The sequence below is a fragment of the Melopsittacus undulatus genome, chromosome 9 (genome assembly GCF_012275295.1).
Source record: "Melopsittacus undulatus isolate bMelUnd1 chromosome 9, bMelUnd1.mat.Z, whole genome shotgun sequence".
NCBI classification, from domain to species: Eukaryota; Metazoa; Chordata; class Aves; order Psittaciformes; family Psittaculidae; genus Melopsittacus; species Melopsittacus undulatus.
The window spans coordinates 20,171,214-20,198,266 of NC_047535.1; the positions used below are offsets into that span (position 1 = coordinate 20,171,214).

The window sequence follows — 27,053 nt, forward strand, 5'->3', positions numbered from 1 at the left end:
AGGAATAACCACGAACTAAACCTCGGTGGAAAAGCTTTAAAAATTAATAAATAAATAAATAAAGACAGACCAGGACCTCAAGATAGCAGGTTTATACTTAGAACTATTTGAAATAAATGTTATTTATAAGTCCAAAGAAACCAAAGACTTATTTCACCTGCATTATGACTTTGTTCTAAGACACACACTTTAGTAGGATGACGACTTGCAAAGAACAGAGAGGAAGAAGAAAGTGAATGGAGGGAACGAAATCGAAAGCAAAGAGAAGAAAAGCAGACCACTGGTTTTACACCTTTGCCCATTATCATCTTCACTGTACTTGGCTGTTTAGTGGTTTGGAGCATAGTGATTTCTTGTCATTGAATGGACATCTCTTCAGATATGGCTCTTCATTTCCACAGCAATTGCCATGAAGGTGTATAGTGTACACACCGGTGGTTAGGGACTTAGTCAGGGCTGCTCTTCAGAGAGGGTTGTGCCATGACACGACCGACAAAGCATGGAGTCGTCTGAATTCATTGGAACGGTAGTGTGATTTTTGCTGTTTCATGGTTTGAACTTAACCGGTGCAATGCCCGGAAGCAAGTTCAAACTAGGCAAAGAAATATTGAATGGTACCTAAACCAGTGCATTCTCTTTGTTTGTTAAGGAATGTTCAGATTTAAAAAAAGGAAAACTATTCCATCCATTAAAAAAAAAATTGACTAGCTACCAAAGAACACATTTAATAATTATATTGCAGGTATTTTATTGCAATGATTTTAATATTCCAAAGCTATTTTTACACAAAATACTATGTAGAGTTATAGGTATAAACTAATCTAACTGTATAACACATAAAACTTGTAATCAAGACTGTTATTTGCAATTAGTAAAACCACTAATTCCATGATTGGCAAGAAAGAATGTCATCTGAGGAGATCGCAGCCCCGTTTGGAGCACAGGTACTGATAATGGGATGTTTCTTCCATTGAAGTCAGTGAGCCCTTCTGCCGCTGACTGCACTGGGAGCAAAAGAAGGGCCGCTATTGCCACGTGTAAGGCAGTGTGGCAGCTATCGTGCCTGCATCCCCTTATTACAGTCTCCCAGGCTGACATTGCTGGAAGCCCATTGAACAGCGCTCTTTGCAAACCGTGCATTGTATATAAATGCAGCTCAGCTCTGCCATCTAGCCTGCAAACAGGAGACCTGAGGCACTTTGTATGCAAAAATGAAACGAATTACAAAATGTAAAACCACAGGGCTCAGCATCTGATCAATACTCGTTGACATTAGTGAGCTTTTTTTACCTATTGACTTTACTAGGCAAAGGAACAGCAGTAGCTTTGAAGGCTCGTGGTCTTTTCTTATTGAAAAAGGTGGTACAACATCAGTTAATGCTGGCGAGAAGAGCTCCAACAGGAGCTCCAGTAGTGGTTTTGGAAGGCTGAATTGTGGTGCCTCTGAAGTCAATAGCAAAATTCCCATGACACCGAGATGCAGCCTGATGTTTTGTGGCTTCCTATCTGTGTGTAGCAGGCTGAGCTTTTGTCCTGTGCATTCTTTCTTGCTCATCTATTAATCAGGATAATGCATGAAATAGTTTAATGTTTGTAGCTGAAAAGCTTTAAATGCTCTGTTGATAACAGACCCATAGAAGAGAATTCATCCCATTCCTACTCTGATGAAATTAAAAAGAAGAGCGTGCAACATCTGCATATTAAATTCTAGTGTAAGGGAAAAATAGACTTTAAAAACCATACATGTGCCTGTTAGATTTCTAACCGGTGTTTCAAATTACAGAGGTAATTCTGCTAGGTATATTAAATTCCAGAGTAACCAAATATGCACGCTTAAGCCCAAAGCAAGGATTAGAAATAGGTATTTTTACTTATACCCTTAAAAAAAATAAAAAAAACTTTAAAAAAAAAGAGAGAGAGAGAAAGGAAAATTCAAGGTAAACTAGAACCCAGCCACCACCAACAAAATCAGATACTGGGTTTTGGGATGAAGCCCACTCGAAATAGTAGCAACACCAAAGTTAAGCAATTCTATAGCACCAGTTATTTCCCAGAGAGGACAGGGTCTAGTCAAGGTTCAGGGTATACAGTTAATTTCCAGTAAGTGCTTAGAAAACAGCTGAAATATCTCTATATTAAAATAAAATGAAATAAACCCAAGCTTTTTGGCACTGAATATTTCTCCCCATTTCCGTACGTTAAACCCACTTTAAGACTGAGAAAGCAATTGCCCGTGAAAACATAATCTAATCTGTGAAGTTTTTGAGTCTCTAGCTTACCTTAAATTTTAGCAGCTTTCTTTTAAGGTGTTCCATCCCCACAGAGACATAATTGACATGGAAACATTCATAAGCTGACATACAAAGTATCTTATGGATGCAGTCTCACTAGTGTAAGGTTAATAAAGGACAGAGATAACTAACTTCTTAGGTTTCTTTCCAGCAAAACACTGCTTTGTAATGTACCTATAGTTTAGAAAAGAAAGCCTTATTTATTTAAAACTTGAGAATTTAAAAATGCAGGGAAATTCAAAGTACATTGCCGCATTTTTTAGTATTTCCATTGTATTGTCTTTAGAGACTACTTGCTGAAACCAAAGAGAACTTTCATACCAGCATTAAATTTGCACCCAATATGCAATTTCAGGATCTCTGATACACACACATGCAAGTCCCTCAATATGTTTGTGTATATATACAAGCACACACATTTTTATGGGGTGCTGTATGTATACATGTGCACACATGTATCCACACACACAAAAACCGATGCACAAGTTATAGATTTTAAGTGGCTTGGGTTTTTTTACGTCTGTTTCAGTATACAGAAACTTTTTGGTTTTTTATAAGCCATTAGGAACAAACCCACTCTTCCCATGAGCAATATGCACCTCATACTCTGAACAGGCAAAGAACACACTTTTCTTTAATTCTTTTCAAAATATGAAGCAAATAACTATGGAACTGCTCATTCTACCTGTAAAGCCGTTTTACCTCTGAGCAGACTGCCCGGCCGCACCGACTGAAGCATGGACAGGTTACCTGGTGCTCCCTGGCTTGGACCATTGCCATTCCTCAGCAGGGCATCCTTAACAGGGAGCTGCTTTCTGATGCTGTGCTTAACGTTACACAGGAAAGCCTGTCTCTGTCTTATAAGTGTTAAGTCTTTTGGTTCACTTCATTCCTGATAAAATAGTTTCAAATTCAACAAAGGGACCTAAAAATCTGCCAGGGAGGGTTAGGAGAGGGAGCAGAACCTGAAACCATTTGGGAGCATCAAGAGATGGAGCTTCAGTCAAAGGTGACTCCATGGGCAGGAGGGCATTAGGAACGTGCATTTGGCTCATAGCCTGCATCCAAACCCAACCACAGTAACCCACGAGGGGAGGCTGGCCAAGAGGTGAACTGTCCACATCCATTCCCATTGTAAATGGCATTATTAACTTTCCAGGAAAAAAAAATAACCAAAAAAAAAATAACCCCCCCCTTCAGAGCGACTCATTCCACCGCGATACCCGCACTGCTTTCAGGGGCATCAGCCTCCTCTCCTTACTCAGGTAAAGCAATCCCAACAAGAGCCAGCCAGGAACAGGGCTTTTGCTTGAGAATTTGCTCCTGCTCCCACTGATGCCAGAAGCGAATTCCCAAGCAGCCGAAGTGGCTGGGGGTGCCCCGTCATGGGACCAGACCCAGGACTGCCACGGGCACTGTTCTTCTCCTGAGAGGGATTTCAGGATAAGGCCGTGGTGGTGGCGGGCACTGCCTGGAGGGAACACTGCTGAGCTTATACCAAAGAGTCTTAGGACACCTCTCCTCACCTGAGTTGTAAACAAGACATTTTTACCCCGAGAAATGGTCCTTCTTTCTACTACTCTTCCTCCTATCCTCCTCCTCTTCCTCCTCCTTTGTACATAAGGATGATAACTATGCATTTAGCAAACAAAGAGAAAGCACTTACCCTTTTCTATCTTGCTGCGTTTGGGTGCATTCAAAGGCCCAGGGGCTAATTTTGAGACTTCGCTTAGCCTCCTGGTTTATTATTGTGGTGTGGTTAGCTTTACAATACATTTGGTAACTATTTGCTAAAGACAAAGAAGCAAAAGGTAAGGAATAGCTACTTCCACGTGTTAAAAAAAAAAAAGAAAAAAAAAGAAAAAAAGTGTGTAAAGATCTACTATTTATAGTGTGAACCAAAGACGCTACCTCACTCGATTTCCATTGGTGATTTTAATCACATTGATGATACCAAAGAATACCAAAGATTTTTCATGCACGGCCTCAGTCTGGAAAGGGAACTCATCCTCCTTCTTACCCCCGACCCCCCTCCTTACCTTCACTCAGTGTGTAACCTTGTCTTCGTTCTTAATGGTAATGCTAATAACCTGACGAATACTTCTCTTGCTACAACTGCTACTACTGATGATGATAAGGATAATAATAATAATAATAAAGCTCTAGGCAAACATGTTGCAAACTTTGTAAACTCATAGGACGAGTGCCTTGCTTGAACCAAAGTGTGAAACCGCTGTTGACCTCTTTATCTCTCACCTTATACTCTTTGAATACCTCAGCCTGTTAGAAAGGCCACTAATGAAAAAAGGAATAATTCTTCACCGTGGTGCTTTTTGCCGTGCAACCATGCAATGAAACTTTCTTTGATACCAAAGGAAAATGTTTTTTTTCCACTTTCTTGCTGACAAACCAAAGGTTCCCTCTTCTTTCCCCCAAAGCAGCTTGAGTCCCTCAGCCCAGACAGGCCGTGCATCGCTTTTACCAATTCCTCCAAATACCTCATAGTAATAAATCTTTAGGGTTATGTTGTATAGAGAGTCTATGTGATAAGGCAGAACTTACTAGTTTGATAATTGTTAAGGTTACTTAAAAAAAGCTTTATAATTCTTATTTATTTTGTAGGGGGTTTTTTGTTTGTATCTTCCTTTTATATTGTTTGGTTTGGGTTTCTTTTTTTTTCCTCTTTTTTTTTGGCAGAACTTCTCTGTTATACTCAAGGAAGATCTTATTCCTGGGAATGTTTCAAAGTGGGTAAAGATCGCTGTTTGCAATGAATGCAAGAAAGGGAAATGTGGCTTTGATTTCTTTTGTTTCAACTAGGATGCTTTGTGTTTTCTAGTCGATGTTCTTTTCACAGGGTAAAAAAAAAGATATTCTCTGCTGTGATAAATGGTTCCTATTTTTTCTCTATAATGTGCTGTGACTTTAATTTAATTACATTTTGTATACGCTTATTTAATCACTGCTTTAATTTATGACTATGTAGTTTAAAAAAAAAGAAAAAAATTGTATATAGTAGATTCAAAAAATGGCCAAAGCTTTATGTTACAATCTTTTCATTATTGATGCCGAGATGAACTGAAGGAGAGTGCTTCTCTTGACTGCAGGGTGTATCTTCAGCCTCGTCTTGGCATGCACTTCCACCCGTGTTACAAACACTGCCAGGTTATCCCCCCGGGCCTCCTTTCTCCCCAACTTGTACATGCCAAAATGAGTGTTTCAAGGTAGTACTTTTGTCACTTAGAAAGCAGAAAGGCATTATTAGTGTGTTTTTCCTTTAATTTATTTGTCTTTTTCTAGAGAGGTTGCTTTGTGGGTGAGACCCACACATCCAAAGAATTTAAAAGTCGTTTAATGTTTAAAAGCACTGGCATTTGTGAGAGACTTTGCTGAGTTTTTGTTTTCCTTCGCCATTCGCACGGGTAGCGCAAGTAGCAGGCATATGCCCTGGGAGAAAAGCTAACTTGAATTTGGAAGCCTTGCTCACGGAAAGGCCTTCACCAGCCCCCAGCATCTGGGACTCTCCTCCCTGGGATGTACGGAGGATGTCCAAGGGGCAGTGGGTGATGGGACCATGCCAGCCACCCCGGCTCAGAGAGTACTAGAGGGTTTGGACCACTCCTGTGTCCCTGCTCTCCAGCCAGGGCCCAGGCAGGGATGGGTTGGGTCCATGAGTGCTGCTGAGTCCCTCAGGAGCTGTGGCCTCATCCAGGCTCAGGGACCACGTGACACAGCTGGTGCCCTGGCTGCCAGCGAGCAGGGAGGGACCTGTGCAGCATCCCTCTGAGGGGACCAGCACAGCATCCCTCTGAGGGGACCAGTGCTGGTCTGCCCTTGGCGCCCGCAGCTCAAGGGAGGGAAAAGCAGTTTTGAGTTGAAAAGCAAAAAAAAAAAGGAGTAATGACAATGATAATTCTGCAAAGCTGATGATGGCATCATGGCACAGAAATAGGATGCCACTCACCTGTATTTTATTTGCATAAATAATAGGTTCTGTTTCAACTAAATGTTGTGTACTGACATGGTTTGTGATGGCTGTAAATATTTCCTTTCCCCACACGGTAGCTGAGCTCCAGGTGTACCTTGGTTTTCTTTGGGGAGATAGCAAAGGGGTTGAGGGAGGGAAGGACAAGGGCAGGATTTGAGCTTTTGGTCAGAAGTTACACTTTCCTGATACATTTTTGTACTTCAAGTATTAAAATGGGGCAATAAAGGCACTCTGAAACACAGGATCATTAAATGGTCTGTTGGTAAGCATTGGCTAAATGTCTGTTTTTAATACCTAAATTAATGCCGTGCAATGAGTTACGCTTCACGTGGAGAGGGGAGGCAAAGTATTAGTCTATGAATCCAGCATGAGCTGTCAAGCACTGGACAGAACCATACTTAGGAAGACATGGATTCTTTTCCTATTCTGGTAGTTTGATTTTTCATAGCCTGTTCTGCATTTAGCTCATCCTCCCCATGGAACCGCATTAGTTTTGCAGTCTGACCCGAGCAACAGTATTAAATGAAAATAAACGTTAAAGCATTGTCTTTTACTTGCTTTGGTAGTTGTCTTCGTAACCCCCTGCCCACAGTCCAGTCCCAGCTAAGCCGGAGCCTGGGTTCCCCTTGTTCCCCCCACCCCCCACCGCCCCCCCGCCTCCCTGTTAGCTCCGTCCGCTGCCGCGCAAAGAGGGCGCCAGAGACAATCACAGGTCCCAGATCCGTAGAGGTAGGAATTCTTCCAAGAGCAAGAGGGAGTTGTTCTTCCAGAGCAATGAAACAAAACCAAAAGAGAGAAAAAAAAAAGAAAATAAAAAAAAAGAAAAAGAAATAAAGAAACCAAGCGAAGATTTTGATAAACGACAACGTTGCTGTCATTTTTAGTTTGCCCATTAGGAAGCAGTAGTAGTTTATGCGTTGCATCTGCATTTCAGACTAAGTGATTATTGTACCTAATTACGGTTGATTGCTGATATTTCCTCAATCTCTCTCTCTTAGTCAAGCGCTTCTTCTTCTGTATTTTTGTGTGTAGCGATGACAAGTGTAATGCGCTAGGCATTATTCTGGTTTGGTTATGAGTATCTCCTGTACTGCGTTAAGATTTCCTTCAGTTACTTTTTTTAAGCTTTGCTACTGTTCTCACTTTATGCCGTGCAATATCATCTGCTGTGTTTGCTAAGCAAAGAAAAAAAAAGAGAAAAAACAACAAAAAAAGGAAAAAAAAAGGAAAAAGATTTAAAAAAAAAGAAAAAAGCAAGTGATGATGTCATCATGCTTTTCAGTGTTACAATGTTTCAGCGTTACAATGTTTCAGCGTTTATGTAGTCACAAAAATGTAGTAAATAAAAGGTTGGATTTTCCAGCACTTTAAATTTAGACATTTCTTGCCTTCTTTTGTTTCTCCATGTACAGCTCTCCCATGGGGGCCACGGGGCGGGCGGGACACAAACCAGCACCCTGGCTTCATGGTGCTCTCTCTTCTTCCCTGCTTCCATCCATGTTGAGTTCTGCAGCCCCCATCCCCGCTCCCTCCACACTCCAGGGCAGCGCTGGCCACGTGTGGAAAGGGGAGTGCAGTTCACACCAGGTGCATTTCTCTAATTGAGGAAAAAAAACATTAAGAAAATAAGTGAAGCAAATGATGTTGGTTTCCTTCATACCATCCTAGGGTATGGATGGCGCCAAACTAATTCACCGAGGTGTTTCCTTTTGTGTGATGGAGTCCACCTCAGGCCACTAGGATCAATATTTAATTGTTTAAAGGGATATTGTATTCCTTTCCTGTCACTGTTGTTAATGCCTCCGCTCTCTGTAATCCCACGGGGTCTTTTCCCGGGGATCTGATCAGAGAGATTACCCATCACTCGGGAGTGGTGGGAGGAGGGTCCCCAGCCGTAAAAGATTCAGCAATGCATTGAACCGCTTTCTCTCTATCTCCTAATGAAGTGATGGAGCGTGTGCCACAAAATTTAACAGGGTTTTGTGGCAAATCAGGTTGCACTGCTGAGAGGAGGATTAAACCTTCATCTTTGTTCCATAAATCATGGCATCAGCTACATTTATTCTGATGGATGGTCTGGACTCTACTGACAATATTTTATCTCTGGAAGCGCCTGCAGCTTCTGCCCTGACGTGCAATTTCTTTTTACTGCTAAGCTGAGGGAGGCACTGAGCGCATCCGTTCAGAGGGCTTCCCTTGGGCTTGGTATCCTAAAACCATGCCAGAAACCAAAGCATCACCAGCAGCCCACATCCAGGGCAAGAACAAAAGCAAAGGGGAGATGGGAGGTCAGAAATGTCCTTTGCCTTCAGGAGGGCCTGTGGGATTTGCTCTCTGCAGTGTAGTTTAGGCCAAGCCTGGGAATATCTGCCACTCAGTCATGTCGGTAGCTCCGTGGGGTGGTGCTGGCCAGGGCCACAGTGCTAAGTAAGGGCTCCAGCATACCCTGCTGTGTGCAGCACCCTCACCCAGGAAAGAAAAACACCTCCAGGGACACAGCAAAGTGCTTTTTTCTAGACAAAATGATCTGGAGATGCTACAGGGCTTGAAGCCCACTGGGCAGCTGTGGGAACCATTCTCCAGGCCTGGCTCAGCTACAGCAGGTCCCTGGCCATGACCTCTCCACCTCCCATCCCATATTTCCCTGGGAACAAAGCAGCGGTGGCTGGGTGCTGCCTTCACCCACCTATTGGCATAAGGCCCCTGGTGGTGGCAGCACAGGGTGATGCACCCATCTGCAGGTGATCAGCCTAGGCCAACAAAGCTGCCAGGGATGGGCCGTGGCTCCTCAGCAAGGGGGGCTGGCATGTTTGGAGGGAAATATGGGCTGCTTTGTGCTCAGAGTTAAGCTGTTCAGAGCTTTGTGTTTGGATGTGCGGGCTAGTGGCTCAGGTGCCCTGTGTGAAAGGACCAGTGCTGCTGTCAATGTCATAAATTAACAGTAAGTGCTAAGAGCCTAAAGTAGGAGGAAGGCCAATGAGGCAGGCAGGGAGGCGCTGCCTGCGGGAATGGGACCCACAGCAGGGAACACCCCTGTGGGGAGGGGGCTCCTGGCAGGTATCAGGACAGGGGAGGCTGTGCTGGGGCTGCCGGAAGACCAGGGCTGTTCTGGGACAAGTCTTGAGCAGTTTTCTCCCCACTGGAGCACCAGGGGCACTGGTGCAGGAAGAGGAGCTGCAGAAAACCAGTGCTTGTGTGGGCAGCTGCACTGCTGCTCTCCCTGGGTGACAGTCACTGCAGGATGGAGACAGCAATACTGCACCCATGTGTCTGGGAGCTGGGTACTGTTACTGATGTACAGGAAAAAGCCCTTTGAAAAACCTGTCTGTCCATCAAGCAAAGAAATCTCCTGCACAAGTGATGTGTCTGGAGTTTGATTCTCAGTTATGCTTTTGGTACTAATAATCACTTTAGGTTAAAGATGATCGGGAGGGAGAATTAATCCTTGTTATCAGCTTCATTAGTAAGAACTACTGCAACGCAAAATATAAATGTCTCATGTGAATGAACTTCACAGTGGCTACAGACACATAGACCACATGAAGCTCAGGACAGCAACTCAAAAGGGCTGGCAGCAGGAAGAGTACAGAGGTGAGCTGTTGCTGTGTGCTTTGCCCTGGGCACCCACTCTTGTCCCTCTGGTCACACAGAAGGACCTTTGGTCTGACCAATGGTGGCCACTCTTTTGTTCTGGTATCCTTATGAACAAAGAACAGCCCATGGCTTAGCAGTGGTGTCCTCAGAGCAATACTGCTTAGCCAAGATCTGTCTGCATAGGTAGGCAGGGCTGCTTGAAAGAGCTGCTGTAATGTGTATGAGAAGGTTAATGAGTCCTTCCCTGGAGGGGTGAAAAGGTTTTCGGACGTTTGAAAGTAGAAGAGGCTCTAAGCTGGCAGTGAGTAGCCAAGCTACATTACTTTGTGACCATGGGCAAAGCTTCTACATCTCTGGTGTTACTTGCAGGTTTGGGCTCCTGGTGCTCCTCTTGCCAACTCATAGAACTGCACTTAAGCTTTTCTTTTGATGGACAAGCATGGTGATTTGAACATGTGCCTGGCACAAAGCCCTGTGGCTCAGAGTTGTGTGACTCTCCCCTGCTGTGCCTGGCACAAAGAGGTTGGGTAAAGGTAGCAAAGCATCTTCCTAAAAGCCTCTCTCAGCAAAGGATGCTTCCTAAATTTGCCAGTGCTTGGTCTGTAAGGAGCAGGGACTGTGAGGCAAAAGGAAGGCCAATGGCAGGATGCTGTGTGAGCCCCCTGCCCTGCAGTGGTGACTCCTGCAAGGGGCTGCTGGCAAGCAGTGAGCAGCCACCTCTCCCCTGGCAGCATGTGCTGCCTGGGGTGACTTGGTTACAGAAGCAACCGTGTTCATCGCAGATGTCCCCAGTGATGCGGGGACAAGGCCAGTGAATTACTCAAATTACCTGAATCTCCCCAGTGGTACGCAGAGATTCCATCTCGGCATGGCATTAAATCAAGCCAGTGACATAGATCAAAGGATGCTGCTTTAATCACCTCGTTAGGCCACAGACATCATTAGTTACTCATTATGATGTGTTGATACCAGCATTCTCCGTAACACAGTTATGTACACTCGCTATCAGACATTTTTCTCATCAAATGGGATGTCAATACCTTAACATCTTAATGAGTTACAGTCAATATCCATTGCAATAAAGCTCATGTTTTCTCATGATTTCATCTACCCTTAGGGTTTTGATTAAAATGGCTGCTTTTTCCAGGTAATTGAGGAGCTATGGAAATTCCACATAGGAACTAGCACATGCTGCTACACAGGCTCCAAAAATCTGAGATTGTTTCCAAGTGCTTTAGAGACTACAAGGTAGTGTGCTATTTTAATATAGATTTTTGGGTACTGTTGCTCAATTCTGCTTTCCCAATCACTGGTAAAACAATTTTAGCATCAAAGAAAGTAATTAAAATATCCAAGAGTGTATTGGAAAAATGTTACAAGCCAGTCATTGGTTTGCAAATGTCTAAGAATGAGAACAAGTGCTGCTGCCAGGTGAGCACGGGTTCAGATGAAGGTTTTCTGATTTACTGCATTGGCAAAATATTAAATCATTTGCAGGAACATGAAAGCAGCCAAAACAAGCTGTAGTATTATTTCAGGCTCAGGTCTAGCAAGTGGAAGTGTGCACAAGTCCCCAGTTTTCCAAGTTAGGGGTAAGGAAGCAACTATTTAGGCAAAGCAGACTTTTTGCCCAGTGAACTGTGAGGGACCTTGTCAGTGTAGTGGGAAGGAGAAGCCCTGAAGGTTCCTCAACTCACTGACCACCTCATTGTTTTCCTCTGAGGAAAATGTTAACGCATTGCCAACAGAAAGAAATTAAGTATTGAAAGGAAGAGGAAGCAGTAGCAGCCATCCACTGGAACTGATCTCTTGCCCCATGGCTGTCTTCTACCCAGGTGAACAAAATTAGATGACAAATAAGACTGTCCCCACAAGTGGTTTTCACTTCAAACAGGCTGTGAGATCAGTTCTGCCTGCCTGGTCCATACTGTATCTTGGTCCTGTGTTAGTCCCTATTGCACTCCTGAGTAGGTCTTGGTGAAGCAGTAAGGTTGGACTCTCACTCCCTATCCTTTCTTTCCCAGCCTAGCTGCAGCCACACTCATTGCCGGCACTCCATGGAGTATTTTCCCAGTCTTTCCCTTACTAAACTTGGGAGAAAACCATTTGATTTTTTTGAGTGCTGGTGTGACAGCTTTGCAGAGGGAGCTCTTGCTACATGCTTGATGTACATCCATTCCAGCTCACCACTGCTACATACTAATGCCAATCCTTCTCCCAGATACCACCAAGTGAGCTCTGAGAACTAACACATCACTAGTAGCAGTTCCTAAATCTTTTCTCCCACATGGACTTCTTCCCATGTAATCAGGGATTTACATATATGAAGATTGACAGATTATGGCATACTTACACATAAACATCCTACTGTGTGTAAGATATTCCATTGCCACAACTGTTCTCCTAGCTCTGGGTTTTTAACACTGACAGCACCTGCAGCTTTGCTGCTGCATTCTCTGGGCAAATCCATGGGGCTTACACCAAGTACCTTTTCTTCCCTGCAACTCTGATGTGTGCAGGGACACTTCTGCTGTGTGATCTCTTCATGCTCTTCCATGTCCCCTGCAGCTAGGATGCCCTTGATGTTACCTTGCCTGCTCCTTTCAGCCTTGTCTGCCTGACCTGCAGGGACAGCGAAGGATGTGGGCTCAGCTCTGGGAGCAGTTCTGCCCCTAACAAGTAGGAGGGAGTTGTCTCTATTGGTTACCAAAGACTTTTGGTTTGTCACAGATTAGCTGCTCAGTCCTCCTCTCCTCCAGCCTTCTGAAGACATTGTCCATGTGGATCTGGGGAGCTTTTCTGGGCCAGTTCAGAGTTTAGCTACCTTAGCAGCTCAGTGCACTCCTAAGTGTGCCAGAAAGAATCATAGAATAGTTAGGGTTGGAAATTACCTTAAGATCATCTAGTTCCAACCCCCCTGCCATAGGCAGGGACACCTCACACTAAACCATATCAGTCAAGGCTTCATCCAACCTGGTCTTGAACACTGCCAGGGATGGAGCATTCACAACCTCACTGGGCAACCCATTCCAGTACCTCACCACCTTGACAGTAAAGAATTTCTTCCTTATATCCAATCTAAACATCTGCTGTTTAAGTTTCAACCCATTACCCCTTGTCCTATCACTACAGTCCCTAATGAATAGTCCCTCCCCAGCATCCCTGTAGGCCCCCTTCAGATACTGGAAGGCTGCTATGAGGTCTCCACGCAGCCTTCTCTTCTCTAAGCTGAACAGCCCCAACTTTCTCGGCAACAGCATCCCAGTGTGTCACACACTGGGCAGCATTCCAGGGTGGCAGGGGAAAGAGCAAGACCTCAAGCCTTGAGACTGGGAGACAGTACTGCCAGAGTGCCTCATCTCCATCGCACCTCCCAGCCTATTGCAGTGTACAGACCAAAATCTGCTGAGGGAAGCCTCTTCAAATTATGTCATGTGAAGGGCTCAAATCAAATGGGTGAGCATGAGCTTTAACCACCGGCACAACCATCCTCCTGTATTTCCAGTCCCCCTGGCCCTTCTCAATCCTCTTCAGTTCCCTCGGGTGGCAGCTGAGGCAAGCAGGAGCAGAGCTCTGCCTGCAGCCCAGATCACCCTTCTCCTGCCTCGCTGAAACCCTTTAGCTTCAGCCCTGTGGGCCAAACCCTGGCTCCATGAAGATCCCCATTTGTCTGCGTTTTGACCTCTGACTCTTTATAAAATGTGTAAGTATATTTCTAAAATAACAGTTGCTTTAGTAATTTCTTTTCAAACAAACATCCATGATATTTGACACTTCTTATGACAGACCCAGGGCTGTAGTCTGGGACTCTAAAGCTACATTCAAACTGCTTTTTACTTTAAAAAAAAAACTCTTTTATACAGGAAAAGCCAGCAGAGGTTTCCTGGATCTAATTTAAATCCTGGATTGGACACTTCTTTACTGTTTATGGTAGTGAAAGACCGTGTGGCTGCTGGATTCACCAGAATAAGAGAAAATTTGTCATATTCTTAGCAGTCACTGAAAATAGCAAATGAGCCGTTGTGATTCACATTGGAAAGCACCAGCCCTTTCCACTGCTCAGCTCAGCAGCCTGGAAAGGGCAAGCCCCTGACACAGCCCAGCCATGCTGGGAACAAGCAGGCACCTTAAGGGGCACATGGCTCAGGTGCTTTGGGGCAACCCTTCATAGAGCTGTTTGTATTGCATTCCCCAGCACACCCCTGATCCATGGAGTATATGAGGATATACAAAGTTGAAAGTATCTGGATTTTTGCAGAAGAGCGTGGCCCCAGGTAATGCATGTGAAGGTTAGTGTCATGCTGAAAAGTATATGGAATCGCCATCCCAAACCCACGGTTCATCTTCAGGGCATCACAACCCCCAACCTAGGGGCCTCCTCAGAACCTCCTCTGAGAGCCAGGCTTGAATTGTTTGATGTACAAGTGGTTTCTGGTGATCTGTCCTCTTGTCCTTGGAGAATTACACACTGTGGTAAGGGAGTGTGGAGTTACCAGCAGAACTGATTTCTCCTGTTATCCATCTTGCCTGGATCACTGAAGTCCCAGAGTGAATAAGCAAGGTAAGTAATCTTCTTGGGAAATACTCTGGATGAAAGCCCAAAGGAAAAAATGTGGTTTAAATTGTTCCCTTACACAAGAAGGAGAAGCCTTCATCTTCCCTTTATGTGCAGAACTGTCCCCTTTGGTCAGGTGGCTTTGTTTTAGATAAGAATATGCAGGTGACATGCAGGTAACAATGGAGATAGAAACAGCAAAGGTGCCTGGGGAAGCACAAAAATTCAGAGTACTGAGGAGATGCGAGATGCTTTCCAAACAAAAAAGGCTTCTAGATTTGGGAATGCAAAATGTGATGACAGCCCAACAGCTGCCCTGGAGGGTGAAGCTGACCTGGGAGCAGTCCACCTACCAGCCCTGCTTCCCAACCTGCCACCACCTCCTCCAGGGAAGGCAAATGGATGTGCGGAGGAGATGGCTGTGTGGGGCCGGGAGTGGAGCTAGGCCAGCATCCCCCTGTGAGCGGCTCAAATAGGCACTGAATCACAAGTGTAAGATGCAAGGGATGGGCTATAGCCACAGCCCCAACTCTGCCAGAGAGCTTGGAAAAGGGATTGGATGTGGATCAGATGTTTTAGCAGGCTCCTCTTAGTACACCTGGTATGATCCAAACTCCTCTGATTCAGATATGGAAACTTTGCAATGAGTTTATATCCCTAACAATGAGCCTATATTCTATTTCTATTCAGACGTCTCACAAAAATTAGCCTTTCCCTAAAGCCTCACCAGCTAGAAGTAGACAAGTGGACCTATACTTTCACTTGGGAGGATGCTTCAATCTCTTGTGTTTATTGTGAAAATCAGAAGAAATCTCATGATGGCAAGTGGTAAAAACTTCAGAACCAGGAAGTACATAAAATATTCCAAATAGTATCACCTGTAGTTCTTTCTCATTGAAAATTAATGCTGTGATGTTTGAGGTTTTACTTCCTGGTGTTAATATTTGGAATTAGTTACAGTTTTCTCAAGCTGGCAGAGGTTTGCCTGTACCTCTGGAGGGGGAAATTAGTGGCAACGTTGACTGTCGCTAATCAGGCTCAATTCCAACTAGCTTCAGTGGGCTTTCTATCAGCTGGGTACTGGTGGCTCTTTCAGCTTCACTCACTTCTAAAGGAGGTCTACCTGTGGCAATTAGCTCATGAAAAGTGACATTCACAACTGACAAATTATATGTTCCTTATCATTTTAATTAGAGTATATACAATGTTAGTAATGACATATTATGTATATATTAATTTAAAAGGGTTGCTTTGTTGTCAGGCTTGCTCATGTGGGGTCATCATTGTGAGGATATGTATTAAAAAAAGATTTAAAATCCGTGAAGGGTTATACAGCCCTGCTTTTTCTTTGCACCAGACATTAGAAGTGCTCCAAGTTGCTCCTCTCCTAAGCTTCACTTTATTTCTTCTACATTGCACCTCACTTGACAAACACTAAATTGCAAGAACTCACACACAGTAAGGGACAGAGAAGTTTGTTTGGCTGTTACTATGGTCATCGGTGTGATGAAAAACAGAATGACAGCATCTGAAATGTTGAGGGGACCCTCAGCTTTCATCTAGGGATAGGCTCCCTCATCATCATGCTCCTGAACATGAGGCTTATCTCATGTTCAGGAGCATGTGCACATGTAATCCTCTGCTGACATCACATTAGCATTCAGTCCCTTTTCCCTAGCTTAGCATTCATTTGGGAACCCGGATGTTTCTTTCACATTTTTTGTTGTAGCCTCACCGTGCCCTGCAAGGAAAATACTGTCTCTGATCCAGGCAGGCACTACTGGGGGAGTGCAGATACTTCATGAGGTGCATCACCGACAGGCGATGCTTTGGGGCTGAGACAGCCCCATGTGTGCCAGCAGAATAAAGCCCCAGCTTGGGCAGATGTTTCTAGGTATTTCTAGGAAAGCAATGTTATGCTGGAAGCCTACCCTTAGGAAAGAGGGAGCAAATAGGACACTTGGATCTAAGTTTACTGCCAGTTTTGTAAGGATTTCAGCCTGGAAGTGCTGTTTGGTTAGGTGCGGAGCAGCTGCCACAAGCCCTCCAGCTCAGAGGACCAGCCCTAACTAAACCCCAAGATCCCATTTGAACCATCAACAGCCAAATTGGAGATGGAAAGGCACATTGATGTGATGAGAGGTAAGCTAAGCAGACCTGGGAAAACCAGGATTGAAGAAAAACACCAAAGAGCAGGTTTGAGACATGATAGCTGCCTCTGAGCTGTGGTAGGATGTTGGGGCAGGGCTGTGATTAGATCTAAACAGAGCTGAGCTGTTTTCAGCATCCTGCTGCATGGGGTTTTAACCAGAGACAGAAACCTGAATCATCAAAAATGTTCACCGACCAGAAATACCACTGTATGCTGACGTGTTGAAGCATCTCATATCAATGTGCTTAATCAAAACAGTGCAGCCTGGCACTCTGAACACCAAACTGTCCAACAGCAAACCACACTTCCCCATTGCAGCACGCTGACAAAGCAGCAGTTGCAAAGGTTTTGGTGTCCTACATAGCCCTGCAAACCAGGTTTCCTGCTGGCACATTACCTTCCACAACTCATCCAGGCTCAGGTGATAACACATCACACAGGTGAGACTTGAGGATGTGACCTTATTTTTAGGTAAAACAGCATACAGAAAACAGTCTTTGTTGTTAAAGTGTGAGTGATGGGGAATCTGTGGTGTTTTCCCAGCTGCAGCCTAAATTGGCAGTGTGGCTACAGCATCTTTCTTAGGCACTATTCCAGCAAAACACTTGAGTATGTGCTTAATTAAATAATGTGAGAAGTTTAAAGAGCTTGAAAGCATGCAGCTAAATGCTTTGTTCAGGACTTAATGCCTCAGTTTCCCTTTTCCAACATAGAGAAAGAAATATTTACTTCCCATACAGAGTGCTGACAAGCTTAATTCAGTCTTACTTGTAAAGTGCCTTGTGGGCCTTAGAGAAAAGGTGCTATAAAAATCAGAATTTTATTCTACACTCCCTGGCAAGACAGCACTTGGCTTTATATATTATTCTACTGGTGATACATCTCCCTCTGGCTGACAGCAGAAGCAGTTAATATATATAAACCAAAAGAGGCTGTTTAGAAGGCCTGTGCTTCAAGTAATCTGCAAACACCTGATGACAAATCCAAATCTGAAAAGATGGAAAAGGCAGTGGGTTTAATGGATTTTAATGCAAAAATGTGCATGTGTTTGAATTCAGAGCAGCAAAGGGAAAAGGGCTGTTTCTCCAGTAATGTATTTTTTATTCTTCATTCTTTTTATAGCCTTTGCTATTAATTTTTCAGTTTTTCTAGTCTTTTATAAGTTAGCAAACTATACTGTAACACTTGTATTTCAGATTTTCCTGATTGGATTGAAAAGAGCCTGAAACCGATCTCAGAGGCAGCTGGAGTTAAGTCAATGGAACTGCTGCCAAGGAGAGGCTTGTGAGTGCAGCCAGCATGGGAAAGGTTGGGACAGGGTTGTTTTGGTTCTGTTTTGGGGGGGGGGTTGCTTGGTGGAGTTTGGGAGTGGGGTGTATGTTTAGTTGTTTTCTTTGTTTTTTGAAAATCCAGATTATAATTTAAAATAACCCTCTAATTGTGATTCTGCATTTATCCATGTTAAAAATACTGTTGAGGACAGAGTATCCCAAGCAACACACATTTTCCCTAAGGTTCACTGGCATTTTAGACATGTTTAATACTCTGTATTTTCATGCATTGAAATACGAGTGTACTGTAATGACTGCTCCTTTACCAAAAGTGAGTGAAAGAGTGTAGCTGCAAACTGTCTTCCCAGATTAAAATAACCAATTGACTAAAACTGTGAAGCTCCTCACAAGTGGTTACTGTGAATCCTCATTTCCTGCCTATATTTCTGCACTCTGTTTTCTGACTGACTTTAATGGGTTTTCTTATTTTTGTCTTCTTTCAATGACAAATGATACTTACACTACCATATTGCAAACATCAAGAATCACAGCTACTCTTTTATTTTTAAAGTTTACTGTGTATTTTGTTTGCAGTATGAGCAGGATGAAAATGAGTCTTAATAAATTTCTTGACTACATGACAAATAGTGAATAGTGAGTGGGTTTTTTTTTAATTAGTATTATTTTTTTTAAAGTATGAACATTGCAATTCCCCTCTCTGTATGGGTTTCTGCCCTGCCTTTCCAGGATACAACCTCTATGGAAACGTTTCCTCCTCTGTGCCTGCTGCAAGTGGCACACAATGGGTTGTCATTATTCAACAGAGCCTCTAAGTGCCATGAAAAACAAATAATTAAACTCCAACTATTTCAGTAGGTAAATACTGCCTTTCTCACTCCTCTGCATAAAGCAGCCAGTGTTCCACTTCTGGCAGTCTCCTCTGGGGGTTCAGTCTCCTTGAAAACCTCTGGCATGAAACCTTAATGTGCTGACGACACTGTTTGTCACCCCCCCAGGACTGCCCTGTGGCAAAGGGGAAGGTGTCAGTTGGGATATGAGTCCCCATCATCTGCTCTGGCTATTGGTGGGGGAAGTTTATAATCAAACTACATGTCCATCATCCTCATGTACCCTTCTAGAGCTACAGTTTCTATGTGTGCTAGGCAGGTGTTCAGTTTCTACTCCCCCCATGATTTTTCTTTAGTTCAGATAAGTTTGATTTTATGATGGCTGACACGGTACATGGCCTGGGAGTTTCACACAAATACTTTAGGAGGAGGCAATGCTATTTAACTTCCATTGAAAGAGAGAAGAAATGCACACCTGCATACTCAAGATTCTCCAGCTCCGCAGCTGGGAGGTCAGTGCTGCCCTTGGCAGTTCCTAGCAACTGCGGATAAGAACAGAATGTGGGGGCCAGTGAGGACCTTGGTTTTGAGGGTCAAGTGGTAATGGCTTTAAACTGAAAGAGATAGATTTAGGCTAGATATTGGGAAGAAATTATTTACTGAGGGCAGTGAGGTAGTGGCCCAGGGAATCTGTGGATGGTCCGTTCCTGGCAGTGTTCAAGGACAGGTTGGACGGGGCTTGGAGCAATCTGGTCTAGTGGAAGGTGCCCCTGCCTGTGGCAGGTGACTGGAACTGGATGAGCTTTAATGTCCTTTCCAACCCAAATCATTCTGCTGTTCTATGATCTATGACTTATTGTGTTTTCCCCTTGTTTCTGATGCGATGCCCATTTTGCTCTTTGTAACTACTGAAAATATATATTCACTCATCCCAGAGAAGCATGAGGGAATCTTTGGGTTTTCTCTTCAACCTAAAGTGTAGGTTCTGCGCATGCTGTGGCAGCTCAAGTGCTTTATTTTAGAAAAAAAATTCAGGGTACAGCTTTGCTAGATAATACATACACAAAAAAGCACCTATGATGCTTTTGGTGTTTGAGTAATGATGCAAAAAAGGCCAACACCTCAATTTGGATGTAATTTCTAGATCACTGCATATGAACTTTCTGATGAAAGTTGTTTGAGGGAGGGGCAGGTTATGTCAATTAAAACGTGTGGCTCTGGCTTGTGTAAGGAGCGCGGGTTTAATCCCTGCTAATGCTGTAAAAGTATTGTTGATCCAATGTTATACAACCACCTGGAAATGCTGCCAGGTAAAGCTCATTGCTCAGCTGGAGGAGACTGTTATCAGAAGGGGAAGTTCTGGCAGTGCAAACAAGGAACAGTGCTTGAAACCTGCAGAGGGAAATGGGAACAGGAGCAGCCAGGTAGCAGCCAGTGAGTACGTGGCATAACATGAGTGGGGATGGTGGTGGTAGGGTTCACAGGTGCTCTGGCAGCAGCTTCAGTGCTGAGCTGCCACTGTGTCCATGCAAGCTTGGCTCACCTCTGTTGTGCGTGACTGACTGTGCTTTGGCAACGGATGGCTCTCACCAGGGCGAGTTTCCATTGCAATGAGGAGCTGGCTTCCAGTTTTCCAGACATAAAGGAGGTGAATGCAGAAGGCTGATAACAAAGCAGTGATGAAGAATCAGTGCTACAGTGACCAGAGCCATGGAGGAAGCAGAGAAAATGACTTCACACAGTTTATGGCAGGAAGGTATCTGCCATACGAGTAACCCTAAGGATGCTGCCTCCTAAGGCAGTTCAGAGCAGAGGAGCTCTGGGAATGTATCCTCTTCCCTGCTCCCCACTCAGTCCCTTTCACAAGCAATTTATCTATTTATTTAAAGAAGGGAGGAAAAAGGAAAAAAAAAACAACAAACAAACAAAAAAGGATTGCAAGTCTTGGTATGATGGATGTTTCATTTGCCAAGGAAAAATCTGAAAGCATTAAATGTGCGAAGTGATTTTCTTGGTGAAGCAAAGGTGAGGGATGGCCTTAAATGGTCCATGTATTTCTTGCTGGAACTTTATTGCTGACAGCTGATGACAGTTTGTTACTGGCTCTGGATGATGGAAAAAGTCATCTCAATGGCAGCAAATAAACAGGGGCAAAACCCTCCTGTTCCTTTAAATTGTATCAAGGAAATGGCCTCCTAGCATGATGGGTTGTGACTAGGGCCCTGTTTTTGAAATGTGATCTGTGTGTGCAAATCCCACACAGATTGGATGCCAAAACTGTACCGCTTCTTTGACATTTCAGCTGAGAAAGAGAACAAATGTGTTCTGTACTCATCTTTTAATTTTTTTTAAGCAAAAATAATTAACATTGAAACAAGGGCTTTGATAGCTATCTCTACGACGTCAGCTTTACATTGATGTAATTCTATAGAATGGTGGGATCACTGCTGATTTGCACTGGTGTAACCAGGAGAACAATCGGGCTCTGTGTTTTCCAGGCAGTGAAGCTGCTTATGTTTTGTGCAAAGAAAATAACTCAGTTAAACGACTTAAAAGGAAAGGAAATTAACCAAGAAATCCAGGAGACAAAAGCAATATAAGTGCAGATACAGCTACAATGTTCTAACTGTATCACTAGTTTAAAAAAAAATACCTAGCCTAATTAAGTAAACATTGACTTTGCTATAAATACGTACAGTGATCTCCCTAACTTTCAAGTTTTAATTGACATTCAAAGATAAGCAATTTCACAACTTACTGCAATTTCTATTTTTTAGTGTACATACTGTACTTTATTACCTTTGTTTGAGACCCTTGAACAAATGTCAGCTTCCCTTCCCCTTCAAATGTTATACAACACAAGAATAAATCAACCATAGGATTACAATTATAATTGATCTGGTGTGAAAGTAGCAAAGAAAGCACTACCCAATATGGCCTGAGTTGAAATCCTACCTCCCTCTGTATGAAGGGAAGTTGACCTTTGTATATGGGCCAAGGATTTCACCACTGATGGCATTTGCCAGGCATGGATATTTTTTCATTTATAATTTTTACAGTGAAGTACAATCAGACCATTCAGTGCTCAACTTTTAATGATCTTTCTTTTTTTTTTTTTTTTGCTCTAGTTGCCACTATGCTCTCACTTTCAGAGAATGTCAGGGTCCTGAAAAGATAAATTGTTGTGGTTTAGGTACAGTAAAGCTTACAAACACTAAGCTTGGGGTGAGATATGTAGGCTGGGTCTTTATCTGGGAATTTTGGTGTATGAAGAGAGTGGAGCTGGGCCCAGGACAGCTATTAGTGACCTTGCCAACAAGTGAGGTAAGCCACGGCATTCTTCACTATGGACTATACAATTACAGGACAGCAGGTGAATGAAATTTTAGCTAATACTTTTTAACCTAAAGAAGCTAAAAAAAGAGCAAAAGTTGGGCACCAATGAAACCTGAATCTGGGTATTTTTCATATTTCTGTACTGAAAAATCAGTCCTGATGACTATGTGCAACCCATTCTGTTCAGTGCTATTTCCATTGTCTTTACTATTAATATGTAGTATATGCCACTAAATGGCCATCAATATATTAGAAGGGCTTTGGCTAACAACCACGCAATTAAAATGTTTAGAACGAGGCCATTGCAGTTTTGCAATAGCTCTGGCATTTACCTAATAAACCCCAACTCACTGCTTTAGTAAATGATATGCAACTTCTCTTGTAAACCATGCATGTGGTTACATTAAACATTGCCCTGTATTTAACGTGCTACTTTCCTGCCCTACTCTCTCATAAGTGTAGTAGGAGCTGCGGTATTAATTTGGCCTGGGTGGAACTATAGGCAGGACAACTTGTTCCAGCAAAGTAATCGCTTCTCTACATAAATGAATTATCCTTTTCATTTACAGTGCCTGTGGAAAGCTGTGTGTAATTTCAATACACATGGCAGCGTGGCTGTAGTAATTCTCTAACGTGTTGTGAACGTGCTCGCTCTGTCAGTTCTCTGAGGTGCAACAGCTATACTTGCAGGGTGAGATTTACAAGATGGCCCTTTAGAAGGGTGCTGGCTCTGCTTCACCTGTGGAAGTGGTGGACTGTATGAATTGTATAAAAAGGCACGCCAGACTCTTCTGTGAAATGGGTACTAATGTGACAGAGGATGAGCACTGCCTGAAACTGAGAAGTCTGAAGGCCTACCTGAGAAGCCAAACAGGATGGCAAGTCTGCAGACAGCCATGTAGGAAAACTGGGCAAAAGGCGGTTGTGGTACAAACTCCATATGAGCAGCCAGTAACAGTGGAAGTATGTGTGGGCAAAGGCTCCGGATGTTGAGTCCTGCCTTAAATGAGAGCTGCCTGAGCTGGGAGGAGCTGGCTGAGATGTGCCGCCAACTTGTTGGTACAGTGCTAAACTATGGACCCAGCTGCTGTCATAGAAGAGGGAAAGTAAACAGGGCTGGCGGAGGCATCAGAAGTTGAACTTTGCGAACTCCTACCAGATAGAGTTACACCAGCAATTAATTCAGTGCAATTAGTTGCACAGAACTGCATTGGAAATTATTGCATGCTAGATCAAACCACTGGCAATAGCAAAACAGCATTGCAAAAGTCCAAACATCTTTCCAAGTGTTATGTGCTCTCTTTCCAATGAAATTAACAGAAATAATATAAAAGGGGTGCTTGAATTCCTGTTGGATCACTGCAATGAGTAATTGGGGTACAGCTTCTGGATACACCTGCTCAAAAGTAAACTGAGAGTGCTGAGAGGTGAGAGATGACCTAGACTGGAAACAGTTCTTGTGCTTTTATTTTCTCAAAACCTCCTACTGTTGGCCACATCTTGCTGTTTCTCTTGGCAAACATACATCTCTAGCTGCTGTTCAGGGAATGCCAGGGCTTGCAGTTGCTATAAAACCTTCCATTTTAATCTGTAAACCTATATATTTTCTGATTAATGTTTCCATCAATCTTAGTCCTGGGTAAATATTGTGTAATGTTAGCATTCATCAGTGAACCTGCACAATCCCCTTGAAAAAATACTGAAAAAAAACCCAACCAAAACTGCTTCCAGTCTGGAATGAACATTACAGCCACAGAAAAGATCTTATATGTAAAAGAGAATAATTTTTCTCTCTCTTTCAGAAATTAGTGATCTCTTCGCAAGTACATAGTTTACTTTTTAGTGCACTATTGTCTGATTAGTCAGGTGTTGATGCAATGAAACTTAACAGTTGTGATCTTACTGAGTAGGTATCTTCTTAGATTGGCCTTTATAGAAAACAGGTGGTTATTCTTCTTGTAAAGCAGAACCTTTATGTGTCTATTTTCATAATTCTATATTCATTACCACCAGCCACCACTTCAGATGAGGCAGCACTGTTCTCTTTTGGAACTGGCATCTAATAACACATCACAGATCAGTTACTAAAGAAGTATACAAGGCTTATGAAACATAGAATCATAGAATAGTTAGGGTTGGAAATTACCTTAAGATCATCTAGTTCCAACCCCCCTGACATGGGCAGGGACACCTCACATTAAACCATATCACCCAAGGCTTCATCCAACCTGGCCTTGAACACTGCCAGGGATGGAGCATTCACAACCTCCCTGGGCAACCCATTCCAGTGCCTCACCACCCTCACAGTAAAGAATTTCTTCCTTATATCCAATCTAAACCTCTGCTGTTTAAGTTTCAACCCATTACCCCTTGTCCCGTCACTACAGGCTCTAATGAATAGTCCCTCACCAGCAACTCATTTTAGGAGTTGCTCCAAACAGAGAGGAGATCAGACAAGTTCCTGTTTCCAAAGAAAATTCTGGAAATGTAGGATGAGCTTAATTTCTGTTGGCAAGTAAGCCTGACTGTTAGACCTCAGTCTCTGGAAGGGTGACAGGAGATTCCATCCTGAGAGGTGCTAAGCTCCTGTTGCTGCTGCCAGAACAGTGAAGAAGGCACAAGTCATCCCATGTGACCCAGGGAACTTGAGCAGCAGCAGCACAGGACAGGGGCCAGGTTGCTTTCAACTAAAGGAATCTCCTGTATGTAAACAAGGTTTAGTAACAAAGTGTTGAATCCAGGAAATTACTTCTGGTGAGGAAGATAAACTTTCCATTGTTCTCATAATTCCCTCTCAGCTTAGTCTTGGCTGTGTCTTCAATGAGAAAGCACTAATTGGAATATAAAGCAATTTGAGAGCACACATGGAGGGGATGGATCAACAGATGTTGTTTTCCTAATTTCAAAAAGTGGATGTAGAAAGTAAGAACATGACAATAGCTATATAGTTTTTACTTTTAAAGGCCAATTAGTAGTGAAATTAAGCAATAGAGGGTTTTGGTAGGAACTATATGAAAAGATAAATCCCTGTAAGTTAGCAAACACCAGTGTCTAACACTTGTTGGTTTACATTATGTTTATTTACTCTCTTCAAAATATTTAGCTCCAGGACCATGATTTGTGTATTTCAGAGAAAGAAAACTAAAATCCTGCTGTTTCTACTGTGATTTTTCCTATCTTGCCAGACCTTCATATGACAGTCTGTGCTTGGGGACTCAAAACAAAAATATGAGATTAATTTATTTTCCTCTCTTTGATCCTAAGGCAAGTCCCAAATGTAACTGAGAGGCTTAAAGGCTGTTCAAAATTATGCTGGTGAGAAGCTCTGTGGAGGAATTGGAGATGAAGAGAGAACAAAACCTCCTCTGTGGCTCCCACCACCAAAGTCTTCCTGCCTCTCAGATCAGCGTGAAACAAAGCAAGTGGTGGAACGCCGGAAGCACTGCCTTAATGCCACTCAGATATCTGCATGACATAATGAGCTGTGTAACCTGGAAATTGTAAGGTTGCGGCATGTGGTTTGGGTGGTTTTTAGGTATTTTTGAATCAGTTTGGGTTGATGGCATTAAAATACTTAAATCTAGCTGCTAAATAAAGATGAATGGGGCTAAAGACACATACTCAGAGGCTGAAGTTAATGGTGGTAACACAAAGGTTGGCAAGCGTGCAGGAAACAAATTTCTCAAGCTATTCTTACTGTTGTGGTTATAGGTATCCTAAAGGATTATGATGAATCCTCTTCAACTAGACCCACTTATGTGCATATACTGACAAATTAAAAACCAAACGCAAAACGGTTATAACCCCTAAAACTAAATTTTTACAAACTACTGATATTTTAATTGTATTGTTTTATTCTCTCAGTTTCAGTAACAGCTTGTAGGAATTTATTAGTTCTTGTGGTATTTGTTTCTATTTTAACATTCTTTCCAAAGTGATTACTACTGGGAACAATTACATTACAATTGATTCTTTGCAGACTTTCTCTTTTAACACATTTTAAATTCATTTCCTTGCAGACTGTATCTTTTAGTCTATTTCCCATTGTCCTTATCCTTTGGCTGTAATATTCTCCCAAGTGTGGTGGCTTTATACCACAACAGCCATGTCAAAAGCAGTTGTAACACGTCATTTAACAGGCAGTACTTGTCTCCAGGAATCACAGGAATCCTGATCTGCTGCATCAGACATTACTTCTTTGACAGCTGAAGCTGAAAAGACTTTTGGGGATATGACCTAAAATACACTCTGTTCCAGGTTACAGGGACTGTGCCAAAAGCCTAAAGGGCCGAAGTTCTGAAAGAAAACACAGCAATATGTTTATCTTAATTTTGTTAAAAAACTTCATTTCTACATGAGCAAGGTTTATGTGACAATCCTGTGTCATGCTGTCCTGAGTAGGGATTATCTTAAATCTAGTGGCCAGTTTGAGCCAAGCCTCACATGTGGGTATGGTTTGTAAGAGAAGAAAGGTCTGACACATTTCAGGAAAAACAGTCAAGTGGCCCTGTTAAGGTTTCCACTGAGAAAGAGCCTGCCACCAAAACTCATGGCTTTCAACACTGGAGAATGTATGTACTAGAGCTGCTTTGATGGCATGTGTGCTGCAGCTAAAGCTTTTACCTGTCTAGGCACTGAAGTTAATCAACAACCAGACACAAACTGATAAGTATCCTGGTTTTGTCTCTGCTGGTGCTCCTGGAAGCACGTGTTGGCCTGTACTTGGCAGTGGGAGCACAGTTAAAGTTCTGTTAGTGTTCTAAGCTAATCCTGTTTTTGTGTGACGCATTATGCAGCCATAGGTTTTTCAAACTTTTTAACCTGATATTCCGTTTCTGAGGTCAGAAATGCATTCCAGTAGTGTCATTGTTCTCAAAAAGTCTCCAAGGATGTGTAAGCAAATTCTCATGGTTGAAGCCCCTAATGCCATGTCTTCTCTGGCTATTCATACAGTGCTCATTGTTTGGTTCATGACTGGGAGGAAAGGGATGAGTTCAAGGCCATTTTTAGCCATTTTA

General features: G+C 43.0%; 1 long non-coding RNA gene across 1 annotated transcript; it reads left to right on the forward strand.

Annotated features, from left to right (window-relative positions):
* The first annotated feature begins 16,922 nt into the window (after window positions 1-16,922).
* On the forward strand, window positions 16,923-25,731 carry LOC115945998 (uncharacterized). Its single transcript, XR_004080161.2, has 3 exons — window positions 16,923-17,020; window positions 17,777-17,888; window positions 25,300-25,731. It is a non-coding gene; the product is annotated as an uncharacterized lncRNA (long non-coding RNA).
* The last annotated feature ends 1,322 nt before the right edge of the window (window positions 25,732-27,053 follow it).